The 20,065-nt window shown below is 41.5% G+C and overlaps 1 protein-coding gene across 3 annotated transcripts in view; it reads left to right on the forward strand.

Annotated features, from left to right (window-relative positions):
* Positions 1-20,065, forward strand: part of Pid1 (phosphotyrosine interaction domain containing 1) — a 294,006-nt gene that overhangs the window by 6,556 nt on the left and 267,385 nt on the right. The window contains exon 2 of one of the 3 annotated variants that reach the window (XM_040753184.1): positions 16,907-17,020. The exons of the other annotated variants lie outside the window; for them this stretch is intronic. The gene's annotated coding sequence lies outside the window, so the exon portion shown is untranslated. The remainder of the gene's footprint in view (positions 1-16,906; positions 17,021-20,065) is intronic. 3 annotated transcript variants of the gene reach the window in all.

Below are 20,065 nucleotides of genomic sequence, written 5' to 3' on the forward strand. Positions count from 1 at the left end.
GTGCCCTCCCCCCCAACCCCGTTATCCCCTCATTCCCCCAGGGAGGGTGAGGCCCTCCATGGGGGTGTCCATAGTCTGTCATTTCATATAGGGCAGGGCCTAGACCCTTCCCCAAGAGTTCAGGGTGAGAGTGCACCTCACATTGTTCTATGGGAGTCCAAAGTCCGTGTGTATACTTGGGATGGGTACTGATCTGCTGCCCAAGGCTCAATAGATTCCTTAGGCCTCCTCACTGACACCCAGATTCAGGGGGTCTTGATCAGTCCCATGCTGGATTCCCAGGCTTATGCCTGGGATTCAAGAGTTAACCTTTGTCTGGTCAGCTGTTTCTGGAGGTTAAACCAGCCCAGTCTTAATCCCTTTGATCATCAGTCCTCCCTCTCTGTTACTGGCTTTCTTGAGTTCAGCTCAGTACTTAACCAAGGGAGTCTGCCTCTTCTTCGATCAGCCACTAAATGAAGTTTCTGTTTCCCAGACCCTCTGGCCATAGGATTGTAGGCTGGCACTCCCCAGATCTATGTCTAAAATCCATATATGAGAGAGTACATGCCATGTTTCTCTTTTTGTGACTGGGTTACCTCACTCAGGATGGTTTCTTCTAGTGTCATCCATTTGCCTGCGAATCTCATGATTCCATTATTTTTTTCTGCTGAATAGTACTCCATTGTGTAGATGTACCACATTTTCTCTATCCACTCTTCGGGTGAGGGACATCTAGGTTGCTTCCAAGTTCTGGCTATTACAAATAAAGCTGCTATGAACATAGTGGAACAGACATCTTTGTTGTATGAATGGGCATCTTTTGGATATATGCCTAAGAGTGGAGTTGCTGGGTCTTGTGGTAGGTTTATTCCCATTTTTCTGAGGAATCTCCATACTGATTTCCAAAGTGGCTGAACCAGTTGGCACTCCCACCAGCAATGGAGGAGTATCCCCCTTTCACCACATCCTCTCCAGCATAAATTGTCATTGGTGTTTCTTTTTTTAATTAAAATCTTTAATTTATTTTATATACCAATCACAGTTTCCCTTCCCTCCTCCCATTCCCTCTCCCCACCTTCTCTCTACCCCCACCCCCACCAAATCCCACTCCTCATGGGAGTCAGCAAAGCATGGCATATCAAGTTGAGGCAGGACCAAGCTCCTCCCACTCTGCATCAGGGCTGAGAGAGGCATCCCACCATAGGGAATAGGTTCCAAAAAGTCAGCTCATGCAAGAGGGACAGATTCTTGTCCCACTGCTAGGGACCCCCCCCAAACAGACCAAGCTATATAACTATGACCCACATGCAGAGGGCCTAGTTTGGTCCCATGCAGGCTTCCTAGCTGTTGGTCCAGAGTCCCTTTGCTTCAATGAGCTTGGGTCAGCTGTCTCTGGGTTTCCTGTCATGATCTTGACACCAGTTGTTGATATAATTAATCCCTCCTCCCTCTTCCAGTGCGTTTGACCCAGTGCTTGGCTGTGGATCTCTGCATCTGTGAAGCCCTGTTCTTAAACTTGGCTATGAGGTGTTGGTGAGGAAGAGAAGTGAAGTAGATAAGATTCAGAACAAATAGGAATTTATACAAAGAACAAACAAGTCCTTTATAAGTATATCTTATGAAATATTTGGGGGTATACTTACACTAAATTCATTAGTCATTATGTAAAATTCCAATTTAACTGAGACTCTTGCATTTCAGTTTTTGGTTCTGTAAGTTGTAGGTCTAACACTGGAATCGTTGTCTGGGAGATTAAAAATCAAAGTCAGCTAGGACAGTTGGATGGCTGCAGGGAATAGAGATGTCGTGCCCCCACAGGGGGAGTAGCCAATGTTTATAAAGAGCAACTCTCTATGTATTTCTGGTGTAACTATCATTTTAATCCAGGCATGGGCCGTAACCTCTGGACTGTTTTCTTTTCCTGCAGACTGGGCCTGAGTTAGGGCTGTTTCTCTGACAGATGTCAATCCCAACTCCTTGACCATCTTGTACCTGCACACCCTTCCCAGTCTATCCCTGGTAATTCGGAACTGGGACTGTTAGATGTGTGCCTGTCACTTGGGGTCGTGGTGGCTCTGTACTCAGGCTACAATGCTGGTCTAGCAAGGAGCTTGCATGAGCTGACCATACATACTAAGGAACAGAGAAACTTTGCAGTTTGATCTGGTCACTTAGGAAACCGGCTCATTCAGGGAACTGCTAGAGTTTACTGAGTTGTAAACAACATTGAACAGATCCCTTCTTCTAACAGTTTCCAAAATAACCTGACAGAGTCTACTCAGTACTTTGAGAAAATTTCAGTGGAGGGCAAAGCAAACTCAGTTGGTTTTTGCTAATAAGATAAACATTTCCCTAACTTTCAGATTGGCAGAAGACCCACTGGCTTTCTCCTGGACTCCACAACATCCTTAAAACTAGCCTTATGGAGAGAGTGAAGATGTAAGCCAGGGAGAGTAGGAGCATTTTGTTTGGAAGCCTAACCCCCCAAAGAATCTAGACCCGTGGGATTCCTGAGTTTAAAGAGGAATAATATAACAGGAATTCAGGACTGCAACCTTGAGCACCTTTGAAATCCAACTACAGACTTGCCCAATGACCCGTTTCATTTCCTGATTGCAGGGTGACACAGTCTAGAGGGAGCCTCTGTGGCTGGCTGGATCATTACCAGCTCATGGGGTTAAAGCACACCCAGCCTCCTTAGCAGAATGAGGGATGAAACTCGGTGGAGGCGGCAACAGTGACCCTGGGTGACCTGGCATGGCTGCTGCCCTTAGTCTGACAAAGATGAATGGGAGGGGCAGTTATGCTTTTGATGAGACCTGGTGAGGTGATGTCTGCATTTTCTCAAGACCATAAGTAAACACTTTGTCCTTGCCAGAAACCAACATACAAACACAACCACAGAAGAAACATGGGTCTCAGGAACAGCCTGTCTGTTGATACATGAACAGCTACCTCATATGGAGAAAGAAACCCTGCTCTCAGACCCTGTGGTGCTTATTTTTAACTCATGGTATCTGATCTGAATGCAGTTCAGTTAAAGTCAAATTCGCTTTCAAGCTCATATCCTCCCCATCACCGAGCCAAAATTGTGTTGTGGTTTATCGCTCGGGAATGAGCCACACTTTGCAGTACAAGAGGAAAGCATCAGGAGGCAATATGGGGATTGTGGATCAAGGGGAAGGAGAGAGAGGAAAGAGGCACAGAGAGGCTGTTTTAGTTCTTGTCCATGGCTGTGGCAGAGACTCCAAACAAGAGCAACGTGGGGAGGAAAGTGTTCCCTTGGCTTATACTTCTAGGTACCAGTCATCACTGAGGGGAGTCAGGGGAGGAAGTGAAGCTCAAGTCGTGGAGGAAAGAGGCTTCCTGGCACGCTCACTCTCCTGCTCATGCTCACCTACCTTTCTTCCTTGCTTTTTAAAAAGATTTACTTGTTTTGATTTTTTATGTGTGGGTGTTTTCATCCATTTATATATGTGTTGTGAGCCATATGCATGCCCTCAGAGATGAGAAGAGGGTATCACCCATTGGACCTGTAGTTACAGATGATTGTGAGCCTTCATGTGGAGCTGGGAATCAAACCACCTTCTGGAAGAGTAGTCAGTGCCCCTAACCACCAAGCCATCTCACTGGCCATTTTCCATTTTTTTACCATTGCAGATGCTATGGTAGTCAGAATGGCTGGTTGTTTTCCAGTTTCAGACACCACACTGTGAATTCCTTTGATGAAGCAGAGTGTCTATCTTGGTAACCACAGACTTTGGTATACAGAAAGAGCTCCATTAAGTCAGTTACATGAGACTGAATGGGAACTTTCATTGCTTATGGGAAGACAGAGATGTTAGGATTGAGGAAGATACCAAACATGGTATTCAGGCTGGATAGTCGACCCTATGGGCAGATCATCTGAGACTGTTTCACATTAGGGATAGACACAGATGATTCCAGTTACAGACATTTGCTCCAAAAAGCTCTCCCTGTACATGAGATTGACTATTAGTGAGAGTAAATATAATGATATAATGATATTCATAAGTATTTGAAATATTTGGCTCAATGCCTATAACAACTTGGGGGTCATTTCCCAATTTATATATTGAATCTCACTCATTTAAAATTAACAAACCAATGACCAGCAACAAAATCGATAGATTAGATAGGAATTTTGTTTTCTTTATTGTGTCTCTGAGACTGTCTGTGTAGGTTTCCAGTTCTGCATATAGGCAAAAATCTCCCATCTCTGAGTTAATTTTCTTTTTAAGAAGACTAGAGCTAGAAGGAAAGGGAGGCCTCATTGGAACCCCAGTGGTAAGAAAATGAAGCTGTAGGTAAGGATATGATTGAGCCAGACATGCACAGAGGCTGTCTATACTGATGGAGATCTTGCCCACATCTTCATGCGGGGAGAAGGAAGTGCTAGAGAATGGATACACTTGAAGAGCTGGAAATACTGGTGGTGATGGCTGATTGACAGGTAGCTTCTACCTAGTATTCCCATGTCAAGAAGCTTTAGATAATGGGAGAGATCCTTTATGAAGATAGATCATGGACTGACCAGATCCCTTAAGAAGGCACATCAGCTGCAGAAGGATCGTCTTGCTGAGGATGCCATTTACAAACAGGAAAAGCAAGCTCCTTAAGAGACAGTGACCATCATTCTCAAGGTACGACAAGTGTTGTTTCCTTCTCCATATTCAGTTATAAAATGGCATCTGTATTTTTCTGAATCCAATCTAGTTTGACTAAGTCTTTCAAGGAAGAGTTTGGAGGTCACTGAACTATTAAGTCCACCAGAAGTGAGAGAACTGGGGTAGGGGGCAGGTGTTTGCCCAAAGTCTCTTAGTCAATAAGAGACAGGTTCCAGGTGCTCATAGACACTTCTAATGTGGGCCACTGGTCTCCTCCTAGTCCCTCACAAGCCAGATCCATCCAACAGCACAGTGGCTCTCAGTGAGGCTCAGTAGAGAAGTTGCCACACATCCATACAACAACTGTGTAGCCTTTGCATTGGTCGCATCAGCACCAGTAACATTAAGGAAGCTAATATAAGAGGGTACTGTCTCCAAGTCTGGTGCTCTGAGAATGCCAAAAGCAAGCAGGAAGCGAAACCAGATGTAAGTGAACAAATAAAGAAATGGGGAACCAAGGAGGAGGAAGCAAATGCACCCTCTAAGCAGGCTCCTTGTGATAGACACAGGGGGCCACGACTTGGTGAATTATGAGTCTTAGCCTTATGAAAAACTAAAAGGTTATTTCTCTAAGCATTGGATGAAGGTGACCTCTGGGACAAGTAATGGGTAGGTGTTGGGGTATAAACATTAATTAGGTCTCAACTGATCTCCCAGTTCGGAGACTTTCAGTGGCAAGCTCTAGATTCACCACAGGCCTCTGCACAAGGCACAGGAGCCATTAGGAAGAAAGTGACTCCATAGCTTGTGGAGGTCAATGAAGGCACATTGTCTTTGAAATGTAGATAAAATTGACTCCAGCCTTAGTTCATGAGATGCTAGAGCTCCTACCATTCCCGAAGCTTCTGTTGATTTTCAGTGTCTTGTGGACTCATGGTTCATTTTAACTCTGGAAACCTAACCCAAAGCCAACGTATTTTGCTTCTTTTCCTCTGTTCAACTCTGACCCTGAAATTGAGCTCATTCATTTTGTACAAAAACCTCCCACACAAGCCGGAATTCTATTAAAAGATAATGTGTTGGAGCAAGCCTCTAAAAAAACAGGAGTGAAACATCACCAGTCAAATTGGCACTGGCTGGAAAAAAAATCTCATGTGGCTACTTTATCAAATGAAAATCAGTAATCCACTCAGGGTACCATGAGGATACGGTGGAACTTAATGAAGAGGTAAGGACACAAGCTTTATATTTCAGTGACTCAAGATATACCATTACTGAGTCCTTAAAGCCTTTTAGCCATCTCATTCTGAGTATTCTCACTGTCCTCACCGGTGCCCTTCTCAGGAGATCCCTCCCATCCTCCATGTTGCACGTCATCTTTCCTCCATTGAGGACCATTGTTCATCAGGCTCAATGTTAGCAGCATAATTCATAGGTGACAAGACATACTCATTTTAAGAGTGTACCTTGGTGAGATTGACAGGGTTGAGTGCATTTAGCATGACAATCAGGATAGAATGCATATCTGTCAGCCTGCAGAAGGCTTCCCCATGACCCCTGGTGGTCGGTATCCTTCTTACCCCTTTCTCCATCCTTCAAGGACTCCTTTGTCTGCCACTCTAGCTTAGATACAGTCGATTTTATGACACACACACACACACACACACACGATAATGCAGAATAATAAAAGGATGATGCTTTTCTGTGTGATCATGAATCCACAGATGTGTACAGACTTTATGGAAAGCGAGTTCCCACTTAAGAAACAAGAAGTGAACTAGCTGGATATAGTAGGATTAACCTTATATGCAACTACTAAATGATTTGAATGAGATACTAAGAGAAGCATCATCTATACCAAAATGTAGTGTGTTCTGGCTTTTAAAATGTAGCAATTCTGTTTGGATGTGCAAATACCACATGTTATTTTAACTCAAAGAATGGTCTGAGCTTGGTCATTTGTTGATATTCTTTTGTGAAGTGTCTAATCAAAGCTGTTGCCTTTCTTAAACTTGAGCTATCTTCTTATTATTAATTTGTAGGAGTCCTTTGCATGTTCCAGACATTAATCTATTATCCTTTGCCCGTTTTAGAGACATTTCCAGCTACATATCTTTTATTTTCATGATGTTCTATTGAAGAGCATTATGTTTCTATTTTTTAATATATATTCCAAGTTATAATTTCCATGTTGTGATTTAGCAGTTTTATCTCTAAGAAATCTGTCTTTTTGCACACTAGAAAGATTTTTTTTGTCTTTCTTTGTCTTCCTTAGATGTTCACACAGACAGGTGTTTGCATGGTTGCATCAGTGATGTAGCTAGAGCCCAAGTTCATCTTCTTTTTCTCCCTCAAATGAACTTCTGGCTAGAAAATATTTTTTTAATAGTTTTAGTATCTTTACCACAAATCAGCTAAAACATTTTATTTTGTGTGTAGGGTGGGGGTGTCCTTGGAGGCTAGATGAGGGTGTTAGAGTTTCTTGGAGCTGGAGTTACAGATGGTTGTGAATGGCCTGACATGGGTTGTAAGAACTGAACTTTGGTCCTCTATGACAACAGGAAAACCTCTTAGCTCTTAAATGTGGAGCCATCTCTCCAGGCCCTTTTCTCATCCAAACACTACTGAGTCATTTTGAAATCAGGTAGCCAATCTTGCCCCTGTCCTTCAACACTGTTTTGGCTATCCTTGGTTCTTTTGATTTCCATGTGCATTTCAGAAACAGCCTATGAAAGTCAAAAGATAAACCATCTGGGATTTTTCTTGGGGTTGTCTTCCATCTACAGATCAATGTCTTAGAAATAACATCTTACCAGTATTAAGACTTTCATTACACTTTAAGGTTTCCTCTTAATTTTTCTTGGCAACAGTATGCAGTATTACAGTTATGATACTTCCATATGTTTTATTAAATCTTCAGGTAATTATTTCATACTTTAATAAAAGCCAATGTTGGGAATTTCAGTGACAAACCCAGCAGTGATTGGGTAGAAAGATAATTGATTTTTAAATGGATTTTTCTTGCTGTATTCTTGATAGATTTGTTTATTGGTCTAGTAGTTTCTCCAAACTTTGTAAGAAATTTCCATAAGCAACATCATAGCACCTATCAATGAAGGATATTTTCTTCTTCCTTTTCATTCTTCCTGCTTTTTGTTTCCTGATGGATTTCTTAGGACTTCCAGGACAGTGTTTATCCTTGTCACATTCCTGGTCACAGAGGAACAAACATTCAACATCTTACCCTCAACTATGACCTTAACTGAGTATATTCCACATATGTTTCACTCAGATTTTGAAAAGTTCTTTCTATTTCTTATTTATAAGAGCTACTATTTTTGCCATTAATACATGTTCAATTTAACTAAAATTTCTCTCTTACACATGGAAGTAATTCTTTACAGATACAGATTTTAAAATAAGGGTTGGTTTATTGATGGATTTTCTGAAGTTAAGATAAAGCTTCATTTCAGAGGATCAACTCTACTTGATCATGAGATACAATTCTTTATTGGGTATTTATTTCTTTAGCAATATTTGGGCGTTGACATTTATGAGAGATATCAGTTTGTTGTTAGCTTTTACTTTAAATTATTTTCTTTTTATTGTTTTTATGAGCCACCTGATGTGGGTGCTGAAAACCAAACCCTGATTCTCATGAACAGCAGTGCATGCTCTTAACTGATGAGTCTTCTCTGTCTCTTGCTGTTTTCTTGGTGCCAGGGGATGCTAGCATCTTCCCATGAACTGAGAAGTTTTCCTTTCTGTACTTTTAACTTTTTCCTCTGTGGACAATTTTAAAATTATAAGTTCAGTTTGTTTGAATTCCGTGGCTCTAAACCTCTCAGGTTTGTTCTGTCTTTTGGCATTTGTTGTATGTATGTCCTCTAAGGAATGGACCACTGCCATAGAAATGTTGAAATATCTAGCACAAGATTCTTAGTGTTCATCACCTTGCTACAGTGTTAGCTGCTTGTCTCACCACTGTATCCAAATATGAAAACTAGACAAGGAATGAAACTGAAGGTTTGTTTTGGTTCATCATTTCATTTCAGTTCATTATGGCGAGGAAGGTATGACCAATGAGATTATGGGGTAGTTGTGAAAGTCCATGGAAGAGGAACTCAGGTCTTGGCAGGTCAAGAAGCAGAGGGAAACCAAAGCAAGCCTGGGTTACAACCTTCAAGGTTCCTTTATTGGTCTAGTCAACCTCTCAGGCTCTAGGCTCCAAAGGTTGCAGTGTCTCCAAACAGCGCCACCATCTGAGGAAAGAAATTCAAACACATTAGCCTGTGGAGGACGAAGAAGATTTAAGTAGGATTGATGAGCTGTTGTATGATGTTTTTGCTCTTTTCATTCTTTGGTCTTTTTTGAGAGGCCTGCTACTCAGCTCTCAAATAAACCCCGCATGAAGGCTTATTCTCAGTTTTGAATACCTGACCTTACCTTGGCTTATCTCTTTCCAGCTTTTCTTAAAATTTCCCATCTACCTTTTCCCTCTGAGCTTGTATCTTTCTTACTTCTGTATATTTTAACTTTCTTCTTACTCCAAGGCTGCCTGGCTGGTTGGGTGGCTGGCCCCTGATGTCCTCCTCTCCTTGTTCTCTCTCTCCTTCTCTTTGGTTCTCCTTGTATTTATAATCTCTGCCTGACATCCCCACCTACCCTTCCTCCTGCCTTGCTATGAGGCATTCAGCTCTTTTATTAGATCAGGCAAAGAATCACAGCTTCACAGAGTTAAACAAATGCAGCATAAACAAAAGTCACATTCCTTAAAATAATAATCTACCACAATGAATGTCCTTTCCTTATCATATTTACAAGACCTACAGTGATAGTTTCATTCTTATTCTGGTATTGGTCATTTTTGTGATTAGTTTAGCTCTCTGGCTCTTAAAATGCAATTTCCAGAAGCTTTATGATCACCCAGACCATTGGAAATGAGAATCAGTGGACCCTCCTCTGGACCTGGTGATCCAGAAACTCTGGGGATCAAGTCTGAAAATCCATCTGTCAGTAAGTGTTCCTTCAACTCCAGTGTACACCAAGGTTTGAGAACCATGACTTCAAGGGAGGTATGTCCCTGATGTGTAGGTTATTTTGTGTATTTTTAATTAGCTCTAATGTCCTTATTCACCTACGTTCTATTTCATTGATTTTTAAGATCTCCTTCTATTTGCACTTATTTTTCTTTAAGGTATAAGATATTGACTTTAGTATATCACCAGGTATAAGATATTTATTCCTTTCCACTGTAAACACTTGAAGGCTATAAATGTTCCATTTCAATTATGTGTTCCATAATGTTTAATAGTTTTGTTTTCATTTAATTAATAATAATCTTTTTTTTCTTTCTCTCCACTCCTGTTTAATTTTCACGTATTTTGAGATTTATCAGAATTTTTGGTAGTCAGGTAATAAAGTTTTTAAAATTTTAGTTCTAAATTTATTTGAAAAATGTTAGATGATTTCTCGTAGTCTTTAATATTGGTGAATATTAGGGTGTGCATTTTGCTGCACATCTGTATTTTGAAATATAGTTTCATTGTCTATACAATTTTGGCTTCATGATATGCTTTTATTTAAGCATATGAAATGCTATTCTTTTGCATTTTGGGCATTTATAGTGGTTACATTAAAATTGTAGCCATTATATTGTTTTTATAATAGATGTAGCTTGTCTTTTTTCTTTCAGAAACATTAATATTCTCCTGGGTTCCTTTGATTATACATCTTCTACTACATAATTTTCCTTATGATTATCCTGCTTGGGTTTGCTTCAGCTTCTTGAACACGTGAATTTATAATTATCAAGATATTCTTAAGAATTAGCCATTTAAAATTGCTTTTGCCCATATTTCATTCTCTTCTTTCTTTGTGTAGTTCCCACAAGTCACTAAGTCGTCTTTGGTGTGTTTGCTTTTCTTTCGGGGCTTCATTTTGAGTGTTTGTTAGACCTTCCAGCTCATAATATGGTCATCTGATGTGTCTAATGCTTTGCTTATGTGTCTAGTATATTTCTTATTTCAGACTGCTTTTTATCTGAAGACATTCATTTAATTATCTCCTCTTTTTTCACATCTTGTCATATGATACATGTTTTTTTTTCTTCATTTGGTTTGCTTTCACTCTCACTCATGGCTCATGGCACATTCCACCTATAGCTGATGTGGGAAGTCCTTCTGTGTATATGTTAATAAAGCACTGTGGTCAATAGGGAAGCAAGATAGGTGGGACTAGGAGTCTAGGAGGATTTTGGGAAAGGTAGTGAAGAGAGTCATCACGATGTGATCCCTGGAGGAGAGAAAGCAAGTCTGGCGTTTTTGGAAAGTTAACTCCGTGTGTGTGTGTGTGTGTGTGTGTGTGTGTGTGTGTGTGTGTGTGTGTGTGTATTGTGATATATATGTGATTATGGGTCAATGATTAAGTCAGAGCTAGCCGATTAGAAACCATAGCAAACGGCCAACAACTTCATAATTAATATAGTGTCTCATGTGTTATTTGGAGGCTAAAGCAGCAAGAGAACCCAGGTGGAACCTCACAACACATAACCCTTGTGATTAGCATGATGTTTGGATGCTTTTGACCTCAGAAGGAGGTCTCAGAAAACAAATCCCTCCCTGTCCCCTCGTGTGTGTGTGTGTGTGTGTGTGTGTGTGTTTCTCTCTTGTTCTCTCTCTTGCTCTTTCTTTGCCTGTTCTTGTTTCCTTCTTCTCATCTCCCGCTTCTTCTCCCTCTTTCTTTCCCCTCCTCCCTCCTGTTTATTTTACTTCCCAAGGCAGACCATAGAAACCACAAAGTGGTGGTATAAATACACTCTCATCCACCCCCTACTTTTCTAGCTTAGACCTGGCTATAAAGACAGTCTCTGATGATAAAAAAAACCCATTTCAGGTGTGCTCCTGCCCCTTGTCCCAGTGGAAGGAGCACTGAACAGAGAAGCTGTGATAGTTTTAACTGTCAACCAGAAACAAGAATCGCCTGAGAAAGAAGTCCTAATTGAGAAATTGCCTAGATCAGTCTGGCCCTTAGGTATGTTTTTTGAGAGACTATCTTGATTGTTACCAGCCCACTATAGCACGGGGTTGTAGCTGTATATAAGAGTTGAGGGAGCTGGCTGAGAATAAGCAAGCAGGCCACATGAGCTCATTTGTTTCTCTGTGCTCCTGACTGTAGATGTGATATTATCAGCTGTCTGCCTTTGCGACTTCCTTGCAATGAGACTAGTACTTTTACAGTATTGTGAGTCTGGGGCTTATTATCGCCTTTATAACATTATCTCCTGGCATAGCTGGTGGTTATATTGCTTATAGATAAGATTATCCATCAAATCATTTAATGTAATTAATTCATTAACTAGAGATAGGGTCCTACTATGTTAATCAGGTTGGCTTTGAACTCTTGAGCTCAGATGGTCTTGCCTCAAACTTCTGCATAACTGGAATTACAGGCATCTATCACTATGCCTGGCTTAAAATGAAACAGGAAAACATTGGCTGGAAGTGGTTGCAACAGTAACCTGTAGCTCCAGTTCCAGAGGATCTGACACCTTCTTTGGCCTCTGTGGATACTTATTTGCAAAGACAAACTCACACATGGACATATACATATACAAATAATTAAATAAATCCTTTAAGACAGTTTATACTCTATGGGGTTAGCTTTAGGATAATACTTTAAGAATAGGACAACTAATCATATAGTAATCTGTTTTTCCTATACCACATGATTGTGATGGTTAACACAGTGTCCCCTATATGGCTGGTCAGAATGCAGGTGTCTCATTGCCCTAGAAATCACTGGGATTATAGTCCTGTTATGTTTGTTCATTGTTGGGAATCCACTTTACCGGTAAATCACTTGGTATGATCAGTGGGTCCAAAGGTAGTTTAATGATGAAATCTGGCTCACATTGCCTCCATTCCTCTGTCTTTCCCTCCCTCCCTCTTCTCCCTCTTCCTCTCTTTTTCTCCCCTTTCTTTCTCTCTCCTCTCTCTCTCTCTCTCTCTCTCTCTCTCTCTCTCTCTCTCTCTCTCTCTCTCTCTCTCTCTCTCTCTCCTTCCTCTCCCTCTCTCTACAAATTGTAGCTGTGTCTCCATCCTATAATTTATGTCCCCTGTACTCACTCATGGTGTTTTATCACAGCAATGGAAAAGTAACCAATATATTTAGTGATCATTTGGCATACCTCCTTGTTTGATAGAAACAGGAGGTTATCCCTGGCTTACAGAAATGTCTCTCCCTCTCTCCCTCCCTCCCTCTCTCTCTCTCTTTCTCTCTCTCTCTCTCTCTCTCTCTCTCTCTCTCTCTCTCTCACACACACACACACACACACACACACACACACAATAAAAGTTTCTCATAGTTCTCACTCTCATTATATCTCACTGTATCTCTGCTCTTTCACCTGTAAGGAAGCCAAATTCACTTTTAATCTGTCCTTTAATTTTCATCAAAGGCTTTGCAGAGACATTTGAATATGGTTTGGAATAATATGGAGAATTTTCTAGCCTAATAGAGTTGGAAAAGACTTTGGCCCAAGAAAAAGAAATTCAAATGGCAGGTTGGCATGTGCATTCAAAAGTCATGGTTGTACCTAAGGTCTTTGGACAGGAGCGGTGTGAAATTAGGACAATGAGTTTCAGAGTAGCCAGACTCTAGACTTCAGGGTCAGTCATCTGACTTTGTCCTCAGAGCTTTGCAAGTTGAAGGACTGATGTGTCTATATAAGAAATGTCATGCTGAAATTGGTGGAAACTCATACCAGAGGAGCTTCAGAGCAGTTGGAAACCACATGAGATTTCATGCAGTTGGAATAAGTGAATTGGCCCTGCAGTGATATAACTTCAATGGAGACACAGAGAACATCAGGGGTGATTTTGGGAGTTAAAGCTGCTGGATACAGGTGGTTAGAGGAGAGTGAGATGACGCTGCATTGTGGGAACTCATTCAGCCAATAGTCTTTGAGGGAGCAGCCTCTTTGGTGTCTCAGGCGCCATGGGCCCACTGGCAGCAGGCTGGTGCTCCCCTGGGTGGTGGTAGATAACAGAGTGGCATCCTGCACCTCCAGGGCAGAAGACCTCGGAGGCTTTCTACCTTCCTGTGTAAGTGTTCCCAGTAAATATTTGATATTATTTTATCTGGGTGTTCATGAAAACCTTACTCTGCCTATAACACTGTGCCCGAAATTCCCAGGGTGTCAGCTTAGAAGATGGGGCTGATGGTCTCCATACCAGCACATCTAGGGTGTCTGGAGGAATCGGTGTGAGGGGAGACATACGGAGTCCAGTACCAAATGCAGTGTGTAAGTTGGCTGCAGAGACATCATCACAATGGCTAGATTAAATCAAGTATCATTGCAGCATCCCATCTCTTGGGGATTGATTTTTGGGTTTCTGAAAGGTCTTACTTGAGGTTAACCTACAAACTTAGGGTTTTACTTCAATTTTCATCATCCTGATACAGTGACTCTACCAGCAGATAGATTTGTACACATGGCTACATGAAACTATGTACATAAATATAAGTGAGGAATGTTAATAAACAGAAGCCCTCTAACATGAAAGCCATTGATAAACACAATGTCCCTTCCAGCTCTCCTAATATCAATGACTAAGTTTCTTTCTCTTGGGGTGTTTTAGGGAGTTTAAGAAAAATAGAGACCATATCTTATTACAAAATAATTTAAAGGCAACTAAGGTGTCAATTATGATTAGATTTCAGTGCAGTAGACTTATAAAAGATATGGAAAATAAGGGGCTGGAAGATACAGTGTTTAAGAGCACTTGTTACCCTTGCGGAGGACATGGGTTCAGTTCCCATTATTCACATGGTGACCAATGCTTATCTGCACCTCTCATTCCAGGGCCTCTAATGCATTCTTGAGTTGACTTACACACACATGGTGCACACACACACACACATAATCAAAAGCACTCATACAATCCAGTAAATACATCAAAATATAGTTTTAAAACATGGAAAATAACAATAGATAACATAATGGAACATATCCAATGCCTATATTAAGTGTTTTTAAAGTTAAACTTATCTCCCCCAAGAGTACTGCCTAAGGTAGAGACTATCATCACTCAAATTCATAGGCCAGAACTGAAGCTCAGAGGTCCTGAGGTTATCACCTGGGAAAAGTGAGAGCCAAGATTGAAACACATGTACATAGCCACAGGAGCCTGCACACTATGATGAAGAAGCAAAGCAGGAGGAGTGAGGTTAAGCTACAGAGAAAATGATTCACAAAAACTATCTTTGGCTAACAGGAAATCACACACGTTGCAGAGGATCCAAATAGTTATGATGGCACTGTAAACTAGATTGTGATCCAAGTCTTACATCCTGGTGCACTCATCACTCACTCAAGATTTACCTGAAGGCAACACACAGCACACACACACACACACACACACACACACACACACACACACACACACACCATGTAAACATGAACACATCAGGAAGCAGAGCGCACAAGATACAATTAAACAGTTAAGAGTAAAAACATGGATGTCAAGTAAAGATGAGAATAAAATGTAAATAAAGAGCATAAAATGGAAAATAAAAAGGCACGAGCAAAGTTGTGAGGTTCCTTAAAATGTTCTGGTAGGAAAACAAATTGAGGACTCCCTAGTACCAGGAAGCATCTGGGGGGCTGGGAGCTACTGAGAATGGCTTATTCCTAGATCCTATGGGCTCATTGCCAGCTGCTGTGAAGGTTCCCTGGAGGGGAAACCAGTTGTTGTTAAAAGCTTTTGATGAAATTTGGAGAGAGGGGATAACAGCAAGGTCTGTAGTAAAATGAATATTGCCTAGGTTATTTAAATAAAAACCCCTGTAGGCCTTTTCACCATGTTGGTCTTAAAATGTAAAAATTTTGCAAGCACTTATTGTTCTCAAACCAAGAAGGCTAGCTAGCTGGCTGAATGAGACAAAGGCTCAGTGGAGCAGTAAATGAATGGGGGAGGCCCAGCTGCTTGGAGACCTGCTCCAGAGAATTGAGAAAGAGCTGCCTAGACACTGGGTTACCTATAGCCCTCATCCAATTGGATGAAGAAGCCCACCCCCAGGGATGGCAGGAACCACAGTGAAGGTGATGAGAAAATGTCCGTGCTGGCCTTCCAGCTTAGAGTTTTGAGAGAGGAAATTATTGGAGTCAGCCTAGCTGAAGGCTAAATTTCCAGTGTGGTTGCAATCACTTGGCAGAGGCAATTGTTAGGTGTCCAGTGATGTGGGTGGTCACAAGTAAAGGCTAAGAAAAGCAAACTACAGCTTTGCCTCCAAGAGCAACAGAGTCACATTTAATCCAGTTCCATTCACAGCAACCCAGGGAGGAATGCATTTTATAGTTGGAAGACATGAAGATGTAAGGAAGGACAGTAGAAAGACTAACACCAAACTCAAATAATTAGTGAGATAAAGGCAAGAAGGGAGGATGGGAAGGTTTGCAAAGACTGAGGAAAACAGAGTTTTTGATTCATATGCCTGATGCTGACAGAGTATGTGTCTCCTTTGTTGGGATGTTTAAGCCAGAAGATAAGACTGCAATCATGATCTCACAATAGTTGGGGTTGCCTGCTCTGGACATATACTATCATTGTCAGCTGTCAAACATGGATCAGGGAGGGACCATGGGTTCCTATTCCTCCTAAACTATTGGTTGCTGATGGAGTCTGTGGGAGGGCAGCCTTTGTCTGCCATTGAGTACCTCCTGGTGAGTTCACCAGTCTCCACTCAGAGGTTCTGTGTCAATGGTCACATAGATGGGCCTGTTTAAACTCGCAGACTCACAAACCAAACACAAAGGCATGGATGTGAGAAAGAGCTCTAGGGAGGGATGGGTGTGGATGTGGGGGTTGGGGGGAAATAATGGTGTGGAGCAAGGGGAGAGTAGTCAGAATGCAATATATACATGGTTGAAATTATCAAAGAACAGAATTAATAAAAGTTAAATGTTTTTTACAACATAAGGGATAACCAGATTCAAAGGCAGCTGGTATCGACATTCTCCAAGGATCAAAGACATTTTTGTTTAGAACAATGCCTTAAATACATTCTAATAATCTCCTAGTTGAAGGGTGATAAATAGTGGATATTTAATCTGCTAGAAAACGCTATTTGTAATTTCATACCTGCCACTCTCACTACTTGATGTGGTGTCATAGACCAGTAAGTAGGTGGGTAATAAATGTCTATACAAATAAATGCGTATATGAATGTAAGTTATCTCACGCGTTTGTGCAGACAGACACATTACAATGTTACTTTTGTTTAAAAATCTGCAGGAGGAAGTGAATTAAACTTTAAAGCATGTTTATATATTTTTAAGAATGAAAACTGAACAGCTTGGGTACATAGAATGATCAGCATAATTCTTCAGTGAAGAAAACCACACTGAGGTAAGTTGAGCCAAAGCCAAAAGTTGAAACATACCTTTCTTTTATCACTTTGAATTTGAAGATATTCTTCAGCACGGGCAGTCTTACAGGGTTCCAGGTTCTGCATAAGTTAAAGTGTTACACTAGGCATGCAGGACTGGCACAGGCAGTCTTACAGGGTTCCAGGTTCTGCATAAGTTCAAGTGTTATACTAGGCATGTAGGACTGGAGAGTCTGCCAGCTCCTGCCTTGCTGCGTTCAGCCCCAGCTTGCACTCATAGAGAGACCAGGCTTGACAGTGTCAATGACTGAGAACTTGGCTCATAGCATATTAGCTTTTTCTTTTTTTTTTGTTTTTTTGAATTAGGGTTTCTCTGTGGAGCTTTGGAGCCTTTCCTGCCACTGGCTCCGTAGGCCAGACTGGCCTCAAACTCACAGAGATCCGCCTGCCTCTGCCTCCTAAGTACTAGGATTAAAGGCATGTGCTACCACAGACTGGCTAGCTTTTTTCTTTCTTTCTTTTTAAAATTAATTTTATTTAAATTAAAAACAATCTTATTTTACATACCAATCCCAGTTCCCTCTCCCTCCTATCCCCCCGTTCCCCCCACCAACTCCCCATCCCACTCTCCATCCACTCCTCAAGGAGGGTGAGGTCTCCCATGGGGATCCTCAAAGTCTGTCACATCATTTGGGAGCAGGATCTAGGCCCTCCCCATTTATCTAGACTGAGAGAGTATCCCTCCATAGGGAATGGGCTCCCAGAGTCCATTTGTGCACTAGGGATAAATACTGGTTCCATTGCCAGAGGCCCCATCAACTACCCAGGTCCCCTGACTGACACCCCACATTCAGGGGACCTCGTCTGGTCCTATGCTGGCTCCCCAGCTCTCAGTCTGGGGTCCGTGAGCTCCCACTTGTTCAGATCAGGTGTTTCTGTTGGTTTCTCCAGCATGGTCTTGATCCTTTTGCTCATCACTCCTCCCTTTCTACATCTGTATTCCAGGAGTTCGGCTCAGTGCTCAGCTGTGAATCTCTGCTTCTGCTTCCATCAGCTACTGGGTGAAAGCTCTATGATGGCATTTAAGGTAGTCATCAATCTCATTATAGGGGAAGGGCATCTGTTGTGGCACAGAGTTTAGGGACAGTGTCTGGAATTTTATAACTAGCCTCTGTTCCTGGGTCATGATGGCTGTACGAGCTCTAACTTCCCTGCCTCCTTTTGTTCCCTTGCTGTGGGGGGCCAATATGTCTAAGGTTGTTTCTCCCATCTCTCTGGGGATTGGGTCCCATTCTCCAGTAGCTCTGACCGTATCCTTGCATTGTCTTCTTTAACCCTCCCTATAAATAATTTATTTTACCTTAGTTTTTAGGTGTGTGTGTGTGTGTGTATGATCATGTGGTACATTTGTGTATATGAAGGAGAGACATTTAGTGAGTCTTGAGTAATTTCTCTGGTTTTGTCCACTTTTTTATGCTTTTATTTCATCTTTGAGGATTTTAGACACTATATTTTGATCATATTCTCTTCCCTGCTAGGTCTTTCTCAACCTCCCAACTCAGGTAACTTCATGTTCTTTCTCTCTCTTGGAAACAAAAGAAAACAAAAGACCCCCCCAAAAAAAACCCAAAACACATACACCGTTTTGTGTTGAACAGCTACTTCTGAACATTGGGCCTGCCATGGCATATGAATATACCAGTGTCACTTCATTGAAGAAAACTGATTTTCCCTCTCCCAGAAACTATCAGTTGCTAGCAGCATTTTGTCAAGGAGTAGAACTTTGTACCCACTTCCCCTCCTCCATTCTGGTAGTTTGTCTGGCTTAAGCTTGTGCAGATCCTGTATAAGCTGTCAAACTATCAGTGAATTCATATGCTTATGTGCCCTGTCGAATATAGAAAATGCCATTTTCTTGAATTATCTACTATCTCTTGCTCTTATAATCTTCCCACTTCTCTTTTCCATAGACTCCCGAGCACTGAGGGGAGAGGTAATGATAAGCACATCACATTTAGAGTTGAACAACTCTAAAGTTTCTCTCTCTGTGCATGTTGTCCAGCTGTGAGTCTCTGTTAATCACCATCAGCTGGAAGAATAAGCCTCTCTGATAAAGGGTGAGAGGTGCACTGATCTATGGGTATTGGGTATTGCGATATGGCATTAAGTGTCATTTTATTGCTATGTTCCTTTAGTAGAATGATAGTAGTAGGTTTCCCTCTAGGATTCATAACCTGTCTAGTCTCAGGTTTGGGTTAACAGTATCAGATATGAATTCCATTCATGGAACAGGTCTTAAATCCAATAAAAATGCGTTTCGTTACTCCCATAACATTTGTGCCACTGTAGCACCAGTGGGCATGCTCATAGGCAAGTGACTATTTTAACACATAGGGTTCAGAGCTGGGTGAGCTTGATGCTTGCTTTTCTCCTCTGGTGGTTGGTGCATATAGCATCTTCTAGTGCTGTGAATGATAGACAGCAGGGATGAAGCATCCGGTATCAGCTAGATTTCTTCTTGTTCTATGATATAAATATGTGATATGCTCAGCAGTAGTCCTGACTGTCAAGTGTGGAGAATAGGCTATGTCATGGCAATAAGAACCCTGTAATGTTTGCAGGATGTAAGATGTGATCTATTCCTGGTACTGGGGGTGCTATTTGGCCACATTGTTGTCTTTTCCATTATATGGTAACTTCTTTTAAACTCCGTTATATATGTATATATTTTAGGAATCTTCTACAGTGCTTGGCTTCCATATGGTTCTTGAGACAGGGTCTCTGTTTGACCCATTACTTGTCGAGTAGGCTAAATGTGGGGTTTAAATGAGTCCACCAGATCCAAGATAAATGATAAATAGGTATTTATTAGGGACACACTTACACAAATGATACTGAATAACTGTGACTGTCTTCCTGATCCAGAAGATGCTCTTCCCATACTCTCAGCACAACCCAAGAGAGTAAATGAGCCCCTCCTCTTATAAGGGCTCATAGCTGCACACAGGAAGCCACGCCCATAGGGTGTGGCCACCACCTCAAGTTCACTGGCAAGGCAAGATGTA

The sequence above is a fragment of the Mesocricetus auratus genome, unplaced genomic scaffold, assembly GCF_017639785.1.
Source record: "Mesocricetus auratus isolate SY011 unplaced genomic scaffold, BCM_Maur_2.0 Super-Scaffold_100010, whole genome shotgun sequence".
NCBI lineage: Eukaryota > Metazoa > Chordata > Mammalia > Rodentia > Cricetidae > Mesocricetus > Mesocricetus auratus.